Here is a 24,846-nt window from a genome sequence, read left to right on the forward strand (position 1 = left end):
TGCTTCCTTACAGGGGCTAAGGGATCTCAGGAAGCCAAGTGAGAGGGAGTCCAAGCTTAAAGTGGGCAATGATGTTGGAGTTGACGTTATCTATGTTGGAACATTTATTCTTGAATTACAGTCTCGTGATAAGATTATTCTGAACAATACTTTTTATGTTCCTACTTTTAAAAGGAATTTAGTTTCGCTTCCGCTTTTGGTTAAACAAGGATATTCTTTTCATTTTGCAAATGGTAATGTTGACATTATGCTTGACTCTCGAATTATTGGAAATTACTTTTATTCTGATGGTCTTTACAAGTTGTCATTGGCTCCTTTAGATTCCTCTTTTAATGTTGTGAATACTGTGGGTAAAAGACCTCATATTAAGGAAACATCCTTATTGTTATGGCACAAAAGATTGGGTCATATTTCCAGAGAAAGGGTTGATCGTTTAATTAAATCTGAAATACTTCCTCCTCTTGATGCTTCTGATTGGGATACTTGTGTTGATTGTACTCGTGGAAAATTGACTAAAACAAGAAAGAAGACTGCAAACCGCAGTCAATCTTTATTGGAAATTATCCACACGGACATCAGTGGTCCTTATTCCACCACGTTGTGCAGAAATAAGTATTTTATCACTTTTATTGATGATTTTTCTCGTTATGGATTCACCTATTTAATTAAAGAAAAATCTGACGCCCTTGATAAACTCAAAATTTTTCGAAATGAGGTTGAGAAACAATTAGGAAGAGTCATCAAAGTTGTTCATTCTGATCGTGGAGGAGAATATTATGGTCGTTATACAGAATCTGGACAACACATGGGGCTTTTTGCAGAGTACTTACAAGAAAATGGTATAGTTGCTCAATACACTATGCCTGGTTCACCTGAGCAAAATGGCGTTGCTGAAAGGAGAAATCGCACTCTCATGGATATGGTTAGAAGTATGATGAGTAGAACAAATCTTCCAGAGTTTTTATGGGGTGAAGCACTTATGACTGCAACTTATATTTTAAATCGTGTTCCCAGTAAATCTGTTCCCAAGACCCCTTTTGAGTTGTGGACTGGGCGGAAGCCTAGTCTAAATCATCTTCGTGTATGGGGTTGTCCAGCTGAAGTAAAGATTTATGATCCTAATTTGAAAAAGTTAGATCCGAGAACAAATCGCTGTTATTTCATTGGTTATCCAATGCGCTCAAAAGGCTATCGCTTTTACTGTCCCACTCGTGGTACGCGAATTGTTGAATCTCAGACTGCTAAATTTCTGGAATTTGATGTTGCTGAAAAAATTCCTTCAACATCTCTTGAAATGGGGGAGTCATCTAAAGGAATTTGTATTCCTATGTCATTTTCAAGAGATGATAATAGTAGTCTCCATCCTACTCCAGTTGGTAATGCTCCCATTGTTGATGAATACATTGCTCCCGATATCGAAGATGATGAAGGTCCTATTATTGATGAAGGGCCTATTAATGATGAAGCTCCTATTGTTAATGAGAATCCTGTTATTGAAGAAATTCCAGTTGTGGAAGATGTTATTCAAAACAATGATCAACAAAGAGAAGTTATTCCAGAAGTACCTCCTCTAAGAAGATCTCAGAGACAAAAGAAGTCAACAAAGTGTCATGATAATTTTGTTTATCTTGGAGAAGGAGAATATGATATTGATCATTTTGTGGATCCTGTCACTTTTAGTGAAGCACTTAATAGTCCACAATCTTCAAAATGGTTAACAACTACGGATGATGAGATCGACTCCATGAAGAAAAATGGTGTATGGGAGCTAGTTTTATTACCTGATGGTTTTAAACCAATAGGTTGTAAGTGGATTTTAAAGGCTAAAAGGGATAAAAAGGGACAGATTGAAAGGTTTAAAGCGCGTTTAGTGGCTAAAGGCTTTACTCAAAGAGAAGGTATTGATTACACTGAAACTTTCTCACCTGTTTCCACTAAAGATTCATTCAGAATTATTATGGCCTTAGTTGCGCATTTTGATTTAGAATTGCATCAAATGGATGTTAAAACTGCTTTTCTGAATGGAGAATTGAATGAGGAAGTCTATATGTCTCAACCTGAAGGCTACAAGGAGAATGGAAAAGAACACTTGGTTTGCAAGTTGAAACGATCCATTTATGGTCTCAAACAGGCATCTCGCCAGTGGTACTTGAAGTTTGACAAGGTTGTGACATCGTTTGGTTTCGTAGAGAACAAGTTTGATCAGTGTATTTATATGAAGATCAGTGGGAGTCGTTATATTTTTCTTGTTCTTTATGTAGATGACATTTTACTTGCCAGCAGTGATTTGTCACTACTAAATGAGACCAAAAATTTTCTGTCTTCCAATTTTGATATGAAAGATCTTGGAGAGGCATCCTATGTTTTGGGGATTGAGATCCATCGTGACAGGAATCGAAAAGTTCTTGGCTTATCTCAAGAAGCTTACATTAATCGTGTGCTCAAAAGGTTCAACATGGATTTGTGTAAAGGCTGGTTCGTTCCTATTCGAAAGGGGACAAGTTCACTAAGCAGCAATGTCCTAAGAACGACTTGGAAAGAGGAGCAATGAAGAACATCCCTTATGCAAGTGTAGTAGGGAGTTTGATGTATGCTCAGGTTTGCACTCGACCTGACATAGCTTTCGTAGTAAATGTTCTTGGGAGATATTTATCTGATCCTGGCCATGATCATTGGGTTGCAGCCAAGAAAGTTTTGAGATATTTGCAAAGAACGAAGAGTTTTATGCTTGTGTATAAGCATGTTGACAATCTTCGAGTTGTTGGTTATTCAGATTCAGATTTTGGTGGTTGTGTAGATGATTTAAAGTCAACTTCGCTATATTTTCACCTTGGCGAGTGCCGCTATTTCTTGGAAGAGTGTCAAACGAGACTTTGATCACATCATCTACTATGTATGCGAGTTTGTTGCATGTTATGGGGCATCTTTGCAAGCTTTGTGGCTGAAGAATTTTATTTCGGAGATACGAGTGGTTGATTCTATTTCCACACCTATGCTAATCTATTGTGATAATAATGCTGCTGTTTTCTTTTCAAAGAATAACAAGATTAGTAGTGCTTCTAAATATATGGAAATAAAGTATCTTACTGTCAGAGACTTGGTCAAGAAAGGAGACATTGTCATTGAAAATTGCAAGACCGAGTCGATGTTAGCTGATCCTCTAACCAAAGGGTTAAGTGCGTGTTTGTTTAATAAACATGTTGTTAATATGGGCATTTTAGAATCTTTTGATCTTTTGGGTTAGTGGGAGTTTTGTTTTCTGTTTGTTTTTAGAAATTATTATTTATAATTTTCTGAATAAAGTTATGAACTACATTTTATGTTTCAATATTTTATTATTGAATGGATATGTTTTCAATTATGTTTTGTTATATTCTCGAGAATGATTGAATTGAAAGCATGTGGTTCATATTGTTGTGTTCATTGTCTTTTAAATTTATTTGCTTATTGACAATGATATGTTGTTGGCTTAATTCTTTAAGCAAGTTTAGTGACACTTACTTATTTTAAGTGGTGTATGTTTAATTTCACTGGCTTATTTATTAAGCATCACGGTATCAGTGAAATTGAGGACTGATAAGGATATTATGTTATTTTAAATTGATCACATGTTGAACATAATTCCTTACCACACTACTAGACTTATTGATCATGTCGATTTAATACTTTGATATTTGTGATTATGAATGTCTTTTGTTGAGTTAAAAACAATATGACTGTCATAGTTCATTATCAAAGGTTAAATTGGACCGGTATGTTGAGATGCTATCAGAGAACTATCATTTTTTAAAGTGGCCACAAATGTTTTCCTGTTGTTCAACCCATGAGTCGTTTTCAAACAAAATTATTTTGATATATAATATATATGTATTAAAATCAATGTAGCCCAAGTGGGAGAATGTTAGACTTTTATTTGGGCTTACATTAAATTTTATTGGTTTTATAGTTCTTTGCTGTGTTAGCCCATGTTGTTGGTGATCAATTGTTAATGGGCTTAGCATCTGTGTGTAAAGTCTAGGTGAAGCAGAAGTGTGGGCTTTTCTAGTTGACTGAAGCCTTTGATGAGCAGGCCCAACCCAACTAGGGTTTTGTAGCTAAGTCCCCTCCCTAACTCTATAAATACATATTGTCTCATCACAATTGTATACTTTTGATAATCAGATAAAATAAACTGCTTCTGATTTAGAGATCTAGGGAGGAAGACTTAGTTGATAGTATTGCACTATCAAATTGGAGTAACTGCTGTGGATCAAACAGAGACAATTGCTATGGATCAATCAGGTACACATACCTAATTATTATATCTTATTATTGTGTTCTATGTTATATACAAATAGATCTTGGGTTAATTGTTAATTTATATAACAGAGACTTATCAAAATCTTGGTCACCATATCCTTTTGAGTAAGTACCTTGCCAAGAGAGTTCAAACCATTAGTAATTGTAGTTAAGCGAGTATACATATTAGCAATGGTTTCATCCGCTTTCATCTTAAAGTTCTCATATTGAGTAGAATAAATTTGAATTTTAGTTTCCTTCATAGCACTAGTTCCTTGATGAGTAACTTCAAGCATTTTCCACATATCATAAGCGGTAGAGGCTTGTTCAATATTTTTAAAAATATCTCTATCCAAACCACATATAAGAGCATATTTAGCTTTAGCATTTTTAGAAAGCATTTTCTTATCATTTTCATCATATGCTTCATAAGTCTTAATTACTTCAACACCATTTATGACATGTTTAGCAACATAAGGACCACTAGACACAATATGCCACAAATCATAGTCAATAGATTGAAGGTAAGTTTCCATTCTAATTTTCCAATAAGGAAAATCTACTCCATTGAAGTATGGTGCTCTATTCGTGCTAAAACCTTCTAACATGTTATTTTGTGAATTACTTGGAAACGCCATGCTCTAGATTGTGAAATCTAATCAAATAATTTGAGCCCTTGCTCTGATACCAATTGTTAGCCCAAGATATGTTTCCAAGAGGGGGGGTGAATTGGAAATTTAAACTAATTTCGGTAAATTAAAACTTTTAACACAAAATTATGCAATTAGTCACTTAATCAAATAAAAGCAAGTAGTATGGCAAGCAATATATTAAGACAAATAATTAAACTTGTAAAGTAAAGAGTTTAAGGATTAGAAAATGCAAACTCTCGATTTTTACAAGGTTCGGTAGAGCTATGCCACCTACGTCCTTGGTCTTCAAAGCTATGGACCTAGCTTTGAGTTCCAATATCGAGCCAAGTTAATGGGCTTGACTAACCCTTACAACCGGGAAATTTTCACCAAGGTATTTCCAAACCTCTTACAATAGTTTCGCACCCCCGAGGACTATTAACCTCTTTCTCGGATTGTTGAAGTGCCAATCTCACTATTACCGGGTTGTTTACAATACCGGTGCCAACCTCACCTCAATCACAATATGGAAATGTGTTTGATATTACAAGCTAAAATCACTCTAGAGATATGATGATACAATGGAAACCTAGAGTGAAAAGCAAGCACACTCAAGATGAATAAAATCAAATTTTGGCTCAAAGTGTGTGAAAAGTGTTTGTTTGGATTTCAAACTTGGAAGCTCATTAATCTCACTTAGATAGGTTAGATATTTGAAATAAATGCTCAACCAATATTTATTTTTGAGTGAAAAACAAGTTTATATAGTGTAGGAACAAAAACTAGCCGTTTATAGCCGTTAGCACATTTTTCAAAAAGAATCCTGGGAAAAACAGACTACCTATTTTAAAACGGACTACCTTTCTGCGAAAAACGGACTACCTATTTTAAATAGGTAGGCCGAAAATCAGGCAGGTTCAAAACTTGCATTTTTCGGCACTAAAACGTGCATAACTCTTTACTCGATTATCTGATTTCAAAAATTCCAATTTTATTCTCTTAGTTAAACAAAATGTGATTTAGAAATTCAATCAAAAAAATTTTTGGGCTATCATGTGAGAAAACTTGTTGCACAAGTTAGTGAATGGGCCAAAATTTAAATTTATAAAACTTTGTGTGCTATGCAAATCACTTTAACAAGACTAAAGTAAATTTATACCATTTGATTTTGAGTAGTCTTGATGTAGATGAGCCTCCTAGCTTGATTTGCATGTTTTTGATCCCATGTTGACTTTTCCCGAGAGTTGACTCTTGACTTTGACTTTCGGGTTGACTTTTGACTTTGGCCTTTTGAAGACCTCTTTTGAATAGAGTCTTGAGTTGTTGATCTCTTGATGAATCTTTTGCTCTTGATATGCTTGTTGAATCCATTTAGGGTTGCTTTAAAAAGTTTGGTAAAAATACCAATTTATTTATTTTCTCTTTTAATTTTGCTACAAAATCAACAAATAATTAATAACAAATAATAATCAAATATTTGTTAATCATCAAAACAAGGAGATATAAAAGTTTGAGTTAACAATGTTGTTATTTTTAGTTTTACAATTTATTTTTTGAAAATCAACGTTTATATCTAAAATAAAAGTTAGACCTCGTAGTCATTACAAATGATAGTTCCTGGTAGAAGAAGGATCAACCATGCCAGTAACGTTGTTAGCAAACGCCCATTTAGCTACGTTATGGGCAACAAAATTACAGTCTCTAAGAATAAACGAAAAATTACAACTTAACAAAAAAGTAGCGAGATGTTTACAATGCTATACATAGTTATCAATTCCCCAATTGAAACATGTTCCCTTCAGAGTCTTGATAACTGTCTCGAAATCACTCTCAACCAATTAGTTTTATAACTTAGTGTTACGTTATTTTTATCTTATTTAGTATTAGTGTTTTTGTTATTCTTAGTTTGTATTTTTAATATGTTAGCGTGTTTTAAATCATTTATTACTTTTGTGATAAATTTTAATTTGAGCACTAAAATGTAAGATTAATTTTTAAAATAAATTAAAATAAAGGCTACAATGCAAAAAAAAAAAAAATAATACCGAATTGTTGTAGACTCAAAATCCAACATTATTAGTGGTGTAGAATTTAGTGTACACTATTTATTTTTTATTTTTCTTTTTTTGGTAAATCAAAAAGTGTATTAATCCAAACAATAATTTATACAACCTAAGAGCATCCATAATTAGAGGACCACTAAATCTAAGCTCTATAATCTTTACATATGGTTTACAATGTATTAAACCAATGTTCTTCTCTACTAGTTACATTCTTTGGCCGTATCCACACTATTCTATTTTTAATGACAGCTTTTACTTTAGACACAATTCTATCACAATGTTCAATCTCCCCGTTCCAATAATAAAATCACTTGTAGAATAATAAAAGCACATGTAATTAGTATTCTTATAGAGTACTGTAGGCATTTTGATTACTATACATCTCTTTACATAAGACTTTTGCTGTAAAGCCTGTAAGCCTCCACAAAATCTACTGTGAGAAACCTAAAATTGTACGAACATTTTAAATTGTGAAAAATAATATAGAGTTTATACAAAAAAATTATCCCATGGAATTGTCAAACAAGCATCAAAAACGAAAAGCTATTAGAAACAATAATATATATTAGAGAAATGCTAAAGGCACCTAACTATGTGTCAATATCGTTATTAGTCCAACTAAGTATTGGGTCCTATATAATTTAATATAATAACTTTTAGAGAGTATCGCTAGCCAATCGCAACGCGACAAGTTAAGAAAGTACTAGGCACCAGTACCTAATAACAATGCTCTAATCTCTATATATTAACTCTTTAATTAACAAATAAAATAATATCAACTCGTCGTGGATAGGGCATGGTTATTCCTATACACTATTATGCCGATTTTATATAATTACTATAAATCAAATCATATATGAGATTTAATATTACATTATTTAGTATATGGGCCACATCAAATAGTATTGAACACGATATAGATATATAATATAGGAGAACACTAATTTAATATTTTACAAGCTCAATTTTTTACGAGTTGTTCCGTATCTGCGTTAAACATAATTTTAGATTTAGTTATGTTATAAAGATTACTTGATCAAAATTGAACCCTCTAGAATTTCATTCATTTTGCAAAAACACAATTTTGAATTGACATTTAACAAGCCACAGAACAGATATATATGCTCAAGTCTCAACACGTGTCAAATTGGTATTTTTTTTACTTATAGCCTCTCAAATTCTAGCTTGTGTTTATATATTGTGTTAAACACAAGTGTGAAAATGGTATTTTTCTTATGGAATACTTAGCCTGTCAAATTCTAGCTTGTGTATCTTTATATATTAAAAGTGCCTATTTAACGGCATTTCTTGGTTTAACATTCTTGGTTTAACAGAATATACTTAAAATAAAAGAATATTCTGTTAAATTTAACGATTAGGTTTGATCTCCCGTTAAAAAATAAACCCAATAATTAAACCCAAAAAATTAAACAATCTTTTAAATAAACAATCTTTTAAATATTAATAATCTCTTTTTATTAATAATTTTTTTATTTATTTTTTAAAAAAGAAAAATATAGATAAAATATCTAGAAAAGATAATATAAAAGAAGATTGATTGTGTTGGCTTAGAGATTTTTGGGCTTGGGCTTAAAAAAATAATAAAAAAAAAAAGATGAAATGGGCTGTAATTAGTATTTACCTTATATGTTTGTGCTTATTTTTAGTTTTATTTTTAATTTTACCACCAAGGTTGAAAAATATTAGAATATGAAAATATTATTGGTGCTTATTAGTAATTTGCAAAGAATGTGAAAGTCTATAAATATATAGTTGTGTAGCTATTATTAGATATGAAATGAGATAATAGAACTTTTTTCAATTAGAAGATTAATGTACATTTTACTATTAATAACATACATTATTATAACACAATTATGTTTTACTTACTAAATATACTGACACATATTTTATTTTATAAAACAAATCGTTCAAATAATTATACTATTTTAATTATTAATTAAAATAAAAAACTAAAATATTAAATAAAACTAACACTACGTGACTTGGCACGTAACAATCACCTAGTATATATATATTGTGTTAAACACAAGTTTGAAAATGGTATTTTCTTATGGAATACTTAGCCTGTCAAATTCTAGCTTCTTTATACATTTAATGAACGAGATCCTCGGACCTCACTCCAAGGGTGTTCCTTTGCTTAACATAGATACTTAGTGCTAATAAGACACGTGTCGTAGAAAAACGTTTATATGGATTGGTCCTGTTTATTTGCCAAAAAAAAAAAGGGAAAGAAACAAATAACATAATCATCTGGAGTGAAAAATATAAAAATAAATAAATCTACTACCACAAACGTAAAGTTTTACTTTTTGATAATAGAGATCCTGCTCCATATTTTAGGGTCTATTTACTTGACAAAATCAATTCAACAATACCTTTGTCAATCTACCACAGACATAAAGCTTTCACTAAAAAAAAAAAAAAAGAAAGAAAGAAAGAATTGAAGAACATATCTTTATCTAGCATTATAACAAAGTCAAATACATTACTTGTTACATGCATGGTCCGCATGGACAGATAATAGTGTGAGTGCACGTTCAAACAAAATGTGGCCAACTTGATAGGTTATTGTGGGGTAATTACAAAAGTGTGGTGTGGAAAATGGCCCAGATCGAACAAAATAATCTAATAAAGATGGCTTTATCAACCAAAGAATAGAATGGTTCGTTCCCCTCAAAAGGAAAAAAAAAAACAAAAATAGAATGGTCCCTCTGTACGAAACGAATTACATAAAGAAAAAAAAAATAGTACTGCTACTTTGTTATTTTGTAGCAAGTAGCAAGTAATTTTGAATCAGAATGTGTAATATATATTACTATTAGTGGTTGATTCCATTACATAATAAAAGAAAAAAATAGTACAACTTTCTTGTTTGGTATAGCAACTAGCAAGTGGTAATTATTAACTATTATCATATTATATATGGAAACGATGAATGGGTAATATTATGCGCAAATGATATGAATATTGATTATGTAATTGATCATGCATGCCAAAGAAGTTTTGTTATAAATAATTAAATGAATAATCATGACAACATATTATGTATATATATTTATGAGTGTGAGTCAGCCCATTATTCGGTTGTAAAGTAGAGTCAGATGCTAACTTATCAATATATATTGGTAGCTTTATTATCCTTTATAATTATCCTCGCTTTTTGTCTCCCAGTCCATGTTTACAGTCAGCTTGGGCAGAAACACAAATGTATATATATATACAACTACAACGTCAAAAACTCAAAGATGGCAAACTAAGCTGCTCAAAAATGTACTAGCTTATAATTCTAATTACAAGGAGTGCTGTTGGATACCACACCAAAATATGCGAGTTGTTGGTACAAGTTATTCGCATATTAAGCTCGCCGCCTAAATTTTAGTCGGTAAAAATAGTTAAACTCAGTTTAGTTACAAACAGAATCCAATTCAACACTACTCAAAAATAACATGAGTTTAAAATATTTTGTAAACACTACTACAAAAACTCCCTTTAGAGGCGGTTTTTAAGCCCTTTCAGCGTCGGTTTTCGCGAAATTCGCTATCGACGCTGATCAGGGCGACGCTAAAGGGTCCATATGAACCGACGCCATATGGGTCCCTATGGCGTCGGTTCCTAGCCTAGAACCGACGCCATAGGGGTCCCTATGGCGTCAGTTCCTAGCCAAAAACCGACGCCATAGGTGGCTTAGGAACCGACGGCAAAAGGTCTCGCGAATTTCAGTTTTTTGATTTTTTTTTTAATTTAAATATATAATTTTAATTACATTTTAATTATATATTTACTAATTTATATATTATTTTATTTAATTTAAATTACAAATTTATTTTTAAAAATGTAAATTAAATATTATTTAAATTTGGGTAAAATACATAATTTCATTTCATAATAGTAATTAAATATTACACAAATACTAATGTAAAATTAGTCAAAAATATTAATAAGTTAATAAATCTAACTACAAATCTAACTACAAGTTAATCTATAAAAATTACATAATGAAGAAAAATTCTTGGACCTTTCAACCTCGATCGTCACCGTGAATCACCGCCATCAATTGTTCGATCCACTTTCGCTGTAGTGGTAACAATTCTGTTTTTGGATCGTATTGCTTCTTACCCTCAAACTGTTAAAAAAATTAAAAATTTATATTAGTTTATATATATATGTATATTATATATTTGTTATTATAGAATTTATATACTATAATCAATAATTAAAACTTACAGCTTTTTGATCTTGTATGTAACGGCTGGGGTTGGCACGTGCGACGATGTCAGTGATATATTTCAAAACATAAAAACCGCATTCTTGGCTTTTACGTTGTCTTGGACAGTTTGCTTGTGAAATTCCTTGCCACGGGCCAAGATACTCATGTGCGTCCCCTATATACATGAATGCCCTGTTTTGGAAAATTATATTAGCATTTCAATTCGTTAGTTAATTTAAATTTGTTACATAAGAAGTCATTAAATTATTACCTTCCGATCATTTGTTCTATTTCTTCGGGAATTGGGCAGCCTTTTACAGGGTTTAAATGAATAATTTTTCTTGGCGTAACCACCACTAGCGTCCAATGCATCCTAGAAAATTATATTGGAATATAAGTAAGATAGTATAAAAATAATTTGAAGCCATAATATAGAAATGAACAATTAGCACTAAAGAATTTAATAAAGTTTACCCGATATTCCAAGGAATAAAGAACATTTGGTGGTTGTTATTCATTAATGATAACCAATTAGCCAATCTTCTTGCCGCATCGTCAAACGACTGACTCTTTTCTTCATCGGTGATCCCATGCACTACGAGAAGCTCTGGGTCGTAAAACTTTAAAATTTTCCTCAGACCGTTTATGCTCTCCCATATGTGCCTGCCAAAAAAAGTGTTAGTGTCTTATAATAATTTGACTATAATTTGATATAAGGTTAATTAGATTAAAGAAGAGTATACATCATTCCAAACAGCATTCCCTGGTTGCCGATGTAGTCACATGTAGCAACCTGCTGCAAATCCTCTCCAGATAACGTGATCTGGGTACGCGATTCAATGAATCCTCGGGGGACAGGAATTGTGATTATATCACGTTTATCTTTGAGCCTCAAGAATTCATGAATCATCCATTTCAGCGAATTAGGGATCAACGCCATCTTCTTTTCCGTGAACAAGTCATCTTCCCGTGCACCACGGCCTTGTGGAGAAAGCATCGTAGCTTTCCCCTTTGATGCATCACGTCTTGAGGGCGGTTGAGCGAGTGGACCCTAAACAAAACAGAACATAATATATGTATATATCAAATTTTATCCAAATTCTACCGAAATTTCGGCAGCATAACGGTTGTAATTGAATGACCCCAAAAATTTTAAACATGCCTGTATAACGACAAATAACACATATATAACAGTAGTTTGTTCATCCATCCCACCGCAGCACATATATTCGCAGAACCTACTTCACTACGGATGAATATTGAAGATATTCAAACTCCACTAATCATTAATAATTAATTTATAAGAGAAGTTACCTCGGTTGTTAGAATTAAGTGTTTAGGCCAAGGAAGGAACATCTGGTATACGTCCCTAACATATCTGCACTCTTCAATTGGGACTGGGATTTCAGCGTCCTCTTGCAGGATTTCCGAAACAATAATCCGGGCATGTGAATCATCGTAGTTCTAGCAGTGAACTTAGATTTTACCAACATGCTCGTACAAATACCCTCGGGCCACAATGTTGTCGATGTTGTCAGAGCAGAGATGTACTTGCTAATTAAGGGCCGCATGGTCATCAAAATTGTACAGGATACCTTGGTCGTTGAGGGAAATAAACTCCTCAGCATAAGTTTGTGGTTGTACCTCATCCTGAGGAGCGTATGGTTGTGGAACATACGCCTCACCAGCCACCTCTCCTTCTTCCTCTTGTTCGGCAGCGTTTCTCTGCTGCTTAAGGGATTGGACTTCGGCTTTTAATTTTTCAATCTCCTTCGCTTGCCGAGCCACAACATCAAACATGTTGGAAGTTATTTTACCAGGAACTTAGATCTACTCACAAGTATGTTGATTTAACAACCTAAATATGAACTTCTAAAACGATAGAAAATTAAACACATAAGAGTATCAGAAATCTTACAGTGATTGCAGCGGAATATATGTCTCCTCCCACTCAGATCTCTAACCCTTGATTCCTTTCTATAGCAGAGTATAATCAAGATCTGAGCCCGATAGTCCTTCTTTGTTGTTTCTGAATTCTACACAGCCTTCCTCACTATGATTGAGGTATTACTTGATGTGTGTGGGCACTACTCTAGCACTTATACTTTTCGAAACAGTGAAGGAAGAGAGAGAGAGAGGGTGGCGGCTCAGAGAGAATTTTCTGAGAGAAAATTTTGTAAGAATAATGTTGTGAAAAAGGTTGTACAGTTGTGTTCAACTCTGAAGCCTTTGCCTTCTATTTATAGAAGACCACCCAGGGCTATGATTGACATTTACAATTGAAAAAATCAAAGAGAAAAGGAAGCTTAAGTGGCCGGCCTAGGCATTGTGGAAACAAGGCTTGCCACTTTTCCAACTTTCCTTTTCCTACTCTGATAGTTTCCTGTTTTGTCAAAAACTGCCAATTCCTTTGTTCAACCACATAAATGTCAAATCTAATTATTTAATAATTAAAATTAATTATCAAATAATATATTGTCATTTATTTTATTAATAATGAAACTAATTAAAGTTTCCTAATTAATAAATATGCCCTTCAAAATCTCTATTTACTGTTTTGCCCTTAATAAGTGATAAATTCTCAAATAGACAAGTCTATCTTGAGAATTTTTAATTGATTAATTAAAATCAATTAAATGAGTCTTACAAGTAATATCATCTCAACTAGTAAGGGGATCATGGGTCTATATATCCGAGCTTCCAATAAGCAGATCTAGAATTTACCACTTAAATTCACTGACTTATTAATTCTTCGTTGAATCCACACATAGAACTCAGAATTGCACTCTCAGTATATAGAATGCTCTATATGTTCCACCATATAGACACATCATTAGTTATCCATTGTTATAATCCTAATGTGATCAATGATCCTCTATATGGATGATTTACACTGTAAAGGGACTAAATTACCGTAACACCCTACAATGTATTTTATCCTTAAAACACTTAACCCTGTATAAATGATATTTCAACTAAGTGAAATGAGTACTCAATCATTTATCTCGTTTGGTTAAGCTCGAAGGAAATCACCCTTTGCTTACTATTCGCCAGATAGAAGCTATACATTCCATATTTATGTTAGCGCTCCCACTCAATCGCACTACTGTGTTCCCAAAATGTATGTATTGCCCAGACTAAAGATTAGGCTTAAGTAACAAATCAAAGAACACGAATAATACTCTTGAAATTGAGCCTAACCATATCAGGATTTCGATCATGTGATCTAGGATCAACTTATGATATTGAATTGAATAGATATTTACGGTAAGTTTCAAAAATCTAATTCAAAGTTCAATATCGGTCCATTCCAATGCATACTCCATGCATCCAACCTGAGCTTTACTTTAACCTATGTTCTGGAAAGAACATAACATTTCTCCAAATGTAAGTAAACTCTGTTGTAGATTGTCATATCAGTAAAACCCAGTGTTCTGATAAATCTAGGAATACTTTATTCACATAGTCATGTTTATTTTCCACTGTGTTGACAACACAATAAACATGATCAAGTATGTGAAAAGGGGTTTGGATGAATTTATAAATCAAATAGACAAGCAATTGATTAAGTGAACCAAAACATACACAAAATCACTTCTGTTACTTTATTGATATTGAATAATCTGGATTACATTGAAACAGAGTTTTATTTAGGGCATAAAACCCAACAAAACACTTCCCTTTTCTTCCTGCCGAACAGTTGAGATGCCCTGGTCAGGAACCTACAAATCATAAAATGCAAATTAGCAACGATTTTATTTGTGTAACTAAATAAATAACATTTCAAGTAATAGCATACCAGCAGCCCTGACACGTCCAGGATGCTCTCGTGTCCCGAGCGCCTGCGTCAGGATATCGTTTTGGCCCTGGACCTGAATTTGTCCCTGACTAAGCTTCTCCTCTAATTGAGCCTAATGGACGCATATATTCAAGCAATTAGTATATGAATTATATACACTAACTCATGAGTAGAACTCAATTAAGGATTAATATATACTTACTATCTTCTCTGCAATTTCCTTGTCGTAATCAGTGACAAGTTTTCTACTCTTGGTGCGAGATTTAATCCAAACACGGTGGCGGGGGGGATCTGCAACTTCGAGGTCCTTTTTCTACATAACGTTATAATAATGAAATGAGTACCAATTAAATTGTATAGCACATTATAGCACATTAAATTTTAAGCATTACTTACCACAGCTTCCTGTACGTTCACCATTCCACTTCGACCACTTCGATGTCTGGATTGAATTTTTTAGGAACGTTCACGTTGCACCTTACTCAATTCCTACAATGCCAAAAAAATCCATTAGATACATGTACTTGTATTTAAGAGTTTATCTTAGTGTTAATATAATTAACGTACCAGAAATTCAGGAGTTAGTCGACTTTTAACAAATTTGCACCAATCAGCAGCGTCGATCTCGGGGTGCTTTTCAGGGACTTGTGCCAGTCGTCCCAGATCATTCTCTTTCAAAGTGGGCATTATGATGTCTTTTGTCATCCTATTCTTGAAGTCTTTCATTAACTTCCCAGCTAGGATGAGACAATCATGTTTGAAGGAGTCCGGCACAATGAACCCCGTCTATTTTGAAGGAAAAGAAACACGGTTAGAGTCAACATTTGAAGTAATAGAAAAACAAATTAAAATTCTAACAAATAACAGCTTACCTGTATGTCTTTCCAAACTTTATTTTTCAGAGTCGGGTTGACTTCTTTCCAGTTTTTATAGGCCAACCCTATTGTCTGCCGACATCTGACTCCTAGAGTGGATACGAGCTTCGCATAGCTTTTTCCACAGTATTGACCTTTGTCATTAACCTCGAGGGCCACTCTTTTGCCCTGATCCATTAGTTTGGATATTTCATTCATTTGCGTCGGCCCTCGTGTAGGTATTGTGGTTGGATACTCATTTTCTGCGCCCGAATCAGATCCTGATTCCGAGTTCGCCATGTCTACACCATTAACAAACAAACTTTAAAGTTAGCTATATATATAACAAGTAGTGTATATGAAATATTAAAAGCATAAACAAATTGTTAAGTATTCAGGAGAATTCACAACCACAATATAAAGTAAGCTATACATCAAGTTACCAATTAAACACGTTTTCTTTTCTTTTTTTGTTTATGTTTGCCTGAATCACAATTGACCCATATTCCCTCATTGATATCGTTTCTAATGTATTCAGCGTCGTCTTCCTCAATGTTACGATCAATTCCCATAAGTTGCTCATGAATTAGTTGTCCAACAATGAAGTCATCGTAACATAAGTCAGCATTCTCCTCATCCTCTTCAGTCTCTAAGAACCTCCTCTCTGGTGTCGATAAAACAATAGACCATTTATCATTAGCCGGATCAGAAATGTAAAAAACTTGAGCTGCTTGGCTAGCCATGATGAATGGATCATTCTTGCTTCCTCTCTTACTTAAATCAACCAAAGTAAAACCAAGCTCGTCAGTTTTTACTCCAACGTTGTTGTCAACCCAAGAACATTTAAAAAGTGGAATTCGGAACGCAAAATAATTGAGCTCCCATATTTTTTCAATGACCCCGTAATACGTCATAGTACCTAAAACAGGGTTTCTATCTTTTGCACTTGCAAAGTGCATAGTTTCTGCGACGATACGTATACCACTATTTTGAACCTCTCGAGCATCATCTCTTGACTTTGTATGAAAACGTTTACCCCTTACAATGTACGCTTCATGCTTTGCAACCGCAAAAGTTGGTCCAAGGGCAATACGACTCAACACATCAGATACTCCATGATTCGGTTCGTTCAACTTTTATATAATGGTATTCCTTAACCACCCAATGAAAGTTTGACGATGTTAGTCTGCAACCCATTTTTGTTTATTTTTTTTGATTTTTTGGAACCATTGATTGTAACAGCTCCATATGGTCACTGTAAAACAAGTAAGGTAAATCTAGTTATTGTTCATTGTGACTTAAGTAATGTTAATAAAAAAAAAGGTACTTACGTTATTGTTCATCACGACTAATTGAGCTTGATCTAGTTCAAGCTTGGACACTGTCACCATTGTCCCTTCCCCCTTAATCCTCTATCAACATCATCTGGGTCAGTTCTTGGTTTGCTAATTCCTATTGCCTCAAGTCCAGCCATGTACTCTGAACAAAATTCCACAGCCTCTTCAGATATGTAGCACTCAACCATACATGCTTCTGGCCGATAGTGGTTACGCACATAACTTTTAAGTACCTTCATATTTCTTTCAAATGGATACATCCATCTCGCCCACACCGGCCCACACAGCCTTGCTTCTCTCACTAGATGAACCATTAAATGGATCATGATGTCAAAAAAAGATGGCGGAAAAAACTTTTCCAGGTTGCACAATGTTTTGACTACATGTTCATGTAATGCATCTAGCTTATCCAATTCTAATTCCTTCCCGCACAGCCTATTAAAGAAAATGCAAACATGTGTCAAACACTCTCGAACATTTTTTGGCAAGACTGATCTAATGGCAATTGGAAGTAGATGTTGCATTAACGCATGACAATCATGTGATTTCAGACCCATTAGTTTCAATTCAGTCTCATTCACCAAGTTTTTGATGTTAGACGAGTAACCATCGGGTACTTTCATATTTGCAAGTGATTTGCAAACTGTTTGTTTCTCTTTTTTGGACAAAGTGAAACAAGCAGGAGCCAAATATAATCGTTCACCTTTCTTCTCAGGTGCCAGAGATTGTCGTATACCCATTTCAACAAGATCTAAACGACTATTTAGATCGTCCTTAGTTTTGCCGGGAATATCAAGTAAGGTACCAATAATACTCTCACACACATTTTTTTCAATATGCATGACATCCAAACAATGTCGAACTAGTAGACTTTTCCAATATGGAAGACGAAAAAAGATTGACTTTCTTTGAAAACAACCATTAGTTTTTTTTTTTATTTTTTTGCGTATTTCCATACTTAAAATCTACAAGTTGAACTTGTTGGAGAATTTGTTCCCCAGACAGTGGCAAAGGAGCCATATCACCCTCTTCAGTACCATCGAATGCTTTCTTCTTCCGTCTATCAGGATGATTTGCAGGCAAGTACCGTCTGTGACCCATATAACACATCTTTTGTCCATTTGCCAAGCGACGAGCCGATGTGTTAGTGCAACAAATCGGACAACCTTCGTAACCTTTTGTGCTTAAGCCTGATAAATTACTATAAGCAGGGAAATCACTGACAGTCCACAACAACACAGCTTTCAGATTAAAGAATTCTTTTTTAAAACCATCATAGACCTGAACACCGTTCTCATACAATTCTATTAAATCGTCAATCAATGGTTCCAAATATACATCGATATTATGTCCAGGTTGTTGCGGGCCTGAAATCATTAAAGAAAGCATGTTAAATTTCCTCTTCATCACTAACCAGGGAGGAAGATTGTACATAACTAGGAAGACAGGCCATGAACTATGACGACTACTTAGAGATCTGTGTGGATTTACTCCATCCGCAGACAGACCGAGACGAATGTGTCTTGGTTCAGATTTGAATTCAGGATTTATGTAGTTTACTTTTTTCCAAGCTTGGGAATCTGCAAGATGTCTGAGTTTTCCATCTTTCACTCTCTTGGTCTCATGCCAAATCAAATTTTCAGAATGTTTTGCACTACGATATAATCGTTTCAGTCGCGGAATCAAAGGCATGTACCACATCACTTTTTGGGGGATAAGTTTCCTATTCTCCTTACTCTTGTTTACTTTATGGCGGGATAAACCGCAAGTCGGGCAGTAATTCATGTCTGCATATTCCTTACGATATAAAATGCAATCATTCGGACATGCATGGATTTTTTCATACTTCAATCCTATAGAACTTAACGTTTTTTTCACTTCATAAGTAGATTCTGGGAAGGAGTTGGCAAATGGTAAGATATCTTTAAAAGCAGCTAAAAATTGAGTAAAACATTTATCGCTCACTCCATTTTCTGCTTTTATGTTGTAAAACTTTACCATTGTTGGTAATCTTAGTTTTTTACAACCATCGAACAGGGGTTTATCAGCATCACTAAGAAAATTATCGAATTTCTCAGGATCATTAAGAAATTCCTCCTGTGCTTCGTTAAGCAAGTCCAATGGATAATCATCGAAATCATTACCCTCGATATCATCTACCCCCCGCTTTCCTAATGGATATGGATCATTAGGTAAATGTTCGCCATGGTAATACCAATTAGTATAACTTCTATTGAAACCTCGTAAATACACATGGTCCTTAATCATTGTAATATTCCCTTTAGATACATTACAACAATCTACACACGGACAATGAATACGATCGTGATTTTTAGAATTCTTTAAGGCAAACTCTAAAAATACATCGAACCCTACTTGAAATCGCAGTGCGTCTCTCTCCTCACGCATCCATGATTTATCCATAATAAAAATCCTATCCAAAAAAATTCAGTATTTAGTAACTAATTATAGCTAGTTTCTAATTACACAATGTAACTAACTAAGTTTCTCACAATTTATTCATATTAATTTATAAATTACTCAAATTCTCGTTTTAGATTAGTTCATATTATTAGGTTGTTTTGTTGATTAGAATGTTGGTAAAATGTTAAATATTTTTAATAAAAAAAGTTGAGGGGAAAAGTTTTTGGTAAAGCAATAAGGGTATTAACTAATATTTTCCCCTTTTAATTAATTTTTGCTCTTTATTTTCTTTGAAAAATAAAAATCCACATTGAACCTCTCAAATGAAAGAAAAAAAAAATAAAAAAAGAAAGATTTTATATGTTTATTTTGTTAATGTATTTTGTAACTAATTATAGCTAGTTACTAATTACACAATGTAACTAACTAAGTTTCTCACAATTTATTCATATTAATTTATAAATTACTCAAATTCTCGTTTTAGTTGATTAGAATGTTGGTAAAATTAAAAAGTTTACATAAATGTGTATATAATTATTTTTTATGTGACCTAACTTCTTATCACTATATTATAATTAACTAGTTATTTGTGTTATGTAAATATTATGAATGGTTTTAGTAAGATTTATCCTAATTCTACCAAAATTTCGGCAGCATAACGGCTGTAATTGGACGTTCCCAAAAATTTTACAAGTGCATAATATAACAAACAAAACAGATAAACAATACAAAATTTATCCACCCATCCGACCGCAGTACATGTATTCGCAGAACCTACTTCACTACGGATGAATATTTAAGATATTCAAACTCAACTAACATGCATTGATAATTTATTATATAATAAGAAAAAGTTAGTTAAAGTATATACTTATAATTGCAAGCTCAAATATGCTACACACAAAATTATGCCGAACCTACAATATAAAGAAATACAACGATATTGCAAAATTAATTATTTCATTACTTATAACTAGTTATTAAAATTAGTAACAAGTTAATTAGTTACTAAATTATACATACATATATATATATAATCAATTATATCTCACACTATTATCTCAAAAAAAAAAATTATATCCCACACTAATTCAATTTTAAAATTTTTATTTCTAAACTATACACACACACACTAATATACACACACAATATATACACACATTTTATACACACATATTCAATAAAATATAAAAATACATATATATATATATACTATATATTGAGGTTTAAATTTTTACCGAATAATCGCAATCCGACGAGCAATTCCGTCAAAACTCCGGGCACTATACACATACAACACAACATTAATATTACTAATAAAATTAAAAAACCCAAAAAATTATTTACAAAAACCAAAAATAAAACAATGTACATTATAAAATGAATTGAAACTACATTTATACCTTAAAGGTGGATGAGATACAATGTTTTCTCAACAAAAAATGGTGGCCGGAGTTATACCCACTATTTTTGTATAGGTTCGGATGGCAGTTATATAGGAAAAAAAATTAAAACTTTTTGGGTGTATAGGATTAAGTATCGAAAATAGAAGATTTTGCAACAAAAATGGGCTCAAATTGTTGAGAAATGGTGGAGAAAAGGGCTGGCGGAGGGGTGGTTGGCGAGGGTTTTCTCTTCTCTCTGGTGGTGGCTGTGCTCTCTGGTTTGGTTCGCGTGAGGAGAATGAGGAAGACGACATAGGGTTTGTTTATATAACCCTATGCCGTCGGTTATTATACGGTACACGTGTCAAATTTCACGTGTACCCTATGCCGTCGGTTATTATATACCAACCGACGGCATAGGGTTATATATACAAACCCTATGTCATTTATTTCCAAACCGCCTCTAAATGGTATACCCCAATTTTATACCTACGGTTTTTATAAAAAAACTGCCTCTAAAGTTAAATTTTTAATAGGCGGGTATTTTCAAACCCTTTTGCTTCCCTTTTTATAAAATGGGTTCAAAAAAGGAAAGCTAAAGCCTTGTTTTGTATTAGTGAAATTCCAGACTGGTTGCTACTTTGTGTTAGTTTATATTAATGTGAATTTTCGTTAACCAATAAATGAACATTTTAAGGTAATAAATAAACTCTAAAATTAAATAAATAATAATAATAATAATAATAATAATAAATAACAAGAGAGTTTTTAACGTGAATTCTTCATACTTCACGAGTCCATCTTATTCTGAGATTTCATAAGTCGTATACAAAATACAAAAAAATATTAGTATAATTCTCCCTTTCTTTTTAAATTGGTCGTCCTTTGTTTCTCGAGTTCTGTTCCTATTTATAAAAGTTTTAGGGTGACAGTTATTCTATTGGATCTTATCCTTGTAACCATTTTTTAAACGTGGACATTCTCGACGTTTTATATTTACAACACATGGGATAATAATAAATAATCGTCACAATTGTTCTTTGTCTTTATATATTACCAGTTATGCTGACTATGCTTCTTCATCTTGCAATATAAATAATCATCTCAATAACTTTATTCAGAAAGATACTTTTTGTGCCTAAATATATTCTGGATAATACTTCTTGCATCCTTCTCTAATGTCAAAAGGGGTAAATGTGAGGCACTATCATAGTGTGACAAAGAGATAATTTATAAAGCATGCAATTTCCTTAGTCTTTCAACATATTTATGAGTATGTGAGTCAATAAGTTACAACCTCTTAAAGAACTCGTTATCTACACTTTCCAAGCATTGTCATTATGTTATGTATTCTGGTTGTCCCGAGATGGACCTTATTCGTTGGTTATGTATCTAGCTCGCTAGTCTCATAAACCGGTAGTTATTATTCATGGCTTGCCCTTATCTTTAAAAGGATAAGTTCGAATATTTCTACCAATTGTACTTTCTAAGGCGAGTTTATTAAACATATTTACTGTTTTATAACACGAGATGATTTATTCTCTGGCTTTATAATATGTGTCATTACCATATTTATTGCTTAAAATATGGGTATAATAATTGCTCCTTAAAAAGTGCTTTTTAGAACAAAAATGACTTTCTAATTACTAGAGGGTACGATCATATTTTCTATTTTTGAAAGAAAATGCATGCTTCATTTTGGCAGTTCAATACTTTGAGGTAAATATCATTTCAACATTTATTATTTTGACTTTCTTTTCCCAGTAGTTGCCATCACTACTGGCAGTTCAATACAAGAAATGTCACTACCGCCAGCACATTTTTGTGCTGGTAAAAGTTTGGTATTGCGCTGGTAAAATGGAATTTACTTCTATTGTGTTGGCAAAAGGGGTTGGCAAATCAATGTTAGTATTAAAACTTTTGCTAGCACAAAATGAAAAGTACTGAAAAAAAAATGACTTTTCCCAGCGCATTTATGCGCTGGTAAAAGCTAGATTTTAGCCACTACAAATGTTCTCTGGTAAAACTTTGACCATTTTGCCATCTCAATTTGTGAAATACGCTGGGAAAAGTTGTACCAGCGCAGTAGCGAACCGTGCTAGTAAAAGTGACATTTCTTTTAGTGCATCTGTTTGATCATTCATTATTACGAACGAACGGTTTCTATTGCTTGGGTATAAGTTTGAACCTTCCCCTTATTCTGCCATTACCGTTTTACACAGTTTCGAATTCAAATTTCAACCATTTTTTCTATTTAAATTGCATGCCCTCACTATCCCTCACATACTTCTTTCGAGTTTCTACCAATGTTTTCCCTCAATCCTAGAATCACCAAGATTCAAACCCTCAGCATCAGGGAGTGTTCAACAAGGAATTCTTCGAGACCATATTTCTTTCAACAAACCAGTAAGTGAATTTCCACGTTGTTCTTTTGATTTGTCTATTATTATTTCTTTTCTTGTATTTTTTGCATCAATTATTAATTTTTATGGATTTATATGCGTTTTGAGTAACTTAAGGCTATAAATTTTAAGGTTATACGATTCACAGGTTTTGGATTTTTGTGCTCTACATTTCTAGAATAATTATTGTGACACATTTTGTTGTGATCAATACAATGCTCCATTATGATCAAGATTATGCACACCCAGACCTTGTAGAATCCGATTATCTGCAATTCTAAGCCATTGTTTTTACACCTCAAACCCATGAACCCCAATCTATACTTGAGATTAATGACGAAAAAATTAGGAGGCATACCATTAAGACCAATCAAGAAGATACATCCACTCATTATAGGCTATTCTAAGATGAAGTTATTAAGTGTAAATGTTGTTACCTACGAGAGGCAACTTGCACTGAGTTGCCCAGTTTAGTAAAAATCTCCTTAGCAAGACCATTATTTTTATCCCAAGTCACTGTTGTTTTTCTCCCAAGCATTTAAGATTATTGCTCCTAAAGCTTAAAAGTCTAAGATGCCTCAGAATCCCAGTGTTACGTTTGAGGCAAAGCTAATCGAGTCTAAGTTCGGATTGATCGCCCCCTACGTAGGTCAATTTTTAAGGTCTTGTGGCATGAAAAATGAAAAAGGATGTCATATACGCTCTGCCGTACCTAGCGAGTTTAGTTGCTTCTTCCCAACATGTTAGAGCAAGTGTTGTCCTTCCTCTTAGCCAATACTTTAAGGATTTTTGTAACTACCTTAGGATTGTGCTCTTTCAAATCGTCCCCAACTCTTACAGAATCATCGCATGCCTAAAGTCATTTTACCACATCTTGGGATTGGAATGCCTAGCCCCTTTTGAGATCCTGTGCTTCTACTCTATTAAAGCATGTCCTACAAGAAAATATTGTTCACGAGGCTTCTACTACTTAGGGACCCCTTCTAATGATTATAGAATCATTGTTATAGGCTTCCTAATAAAAAGGAGTTCAAAGATGATTTCTTCTGGACGACGGGGCTTCACCTTGTTGACACCACATGATTCAAAATTTTACGTAAGAGTTCATCCTTCCTAAAATATGCGTTTTGAGTTTTAAAATTTTCATGATTGAATACTTTTACTAATTCTCTGTTCTTCTATCTTCTATTTTTGGCTGCTACAAATAGACCAATTCCAACACCAGTGGTTCAAAGGAGGAACGATATCCTGGTGAATCTTCCTTATGCACCACGGTTGATTTCTTGCTACATGACGACAACTTGAAATCTTATGACCTTCTTGCAAAATACCAATGCACCATGGACTATAAGAGCCCCTAGTATCCTACTTGGCAGCAGATTCCATTGCCTTAGGAAGAAGAGGACCACGACTATGTTGACCATACCCATTACATAAAAAA

Source organism: Cannabis sativa, chromosome 5, assembly GCF_029168945.1.
Source record: "Cannabis sativa cultivar Pink pepper isolate KNU-18-1 chromosome 5, ASM2916894v1, whole genome shotgun sequence".
Lineage (NCBI taxonomy): Eukaryota > Viridiplantae > Streptophyta > Magnoliopsida > Rosales > Cannabaceae > Cannabis > Cannabis sativa.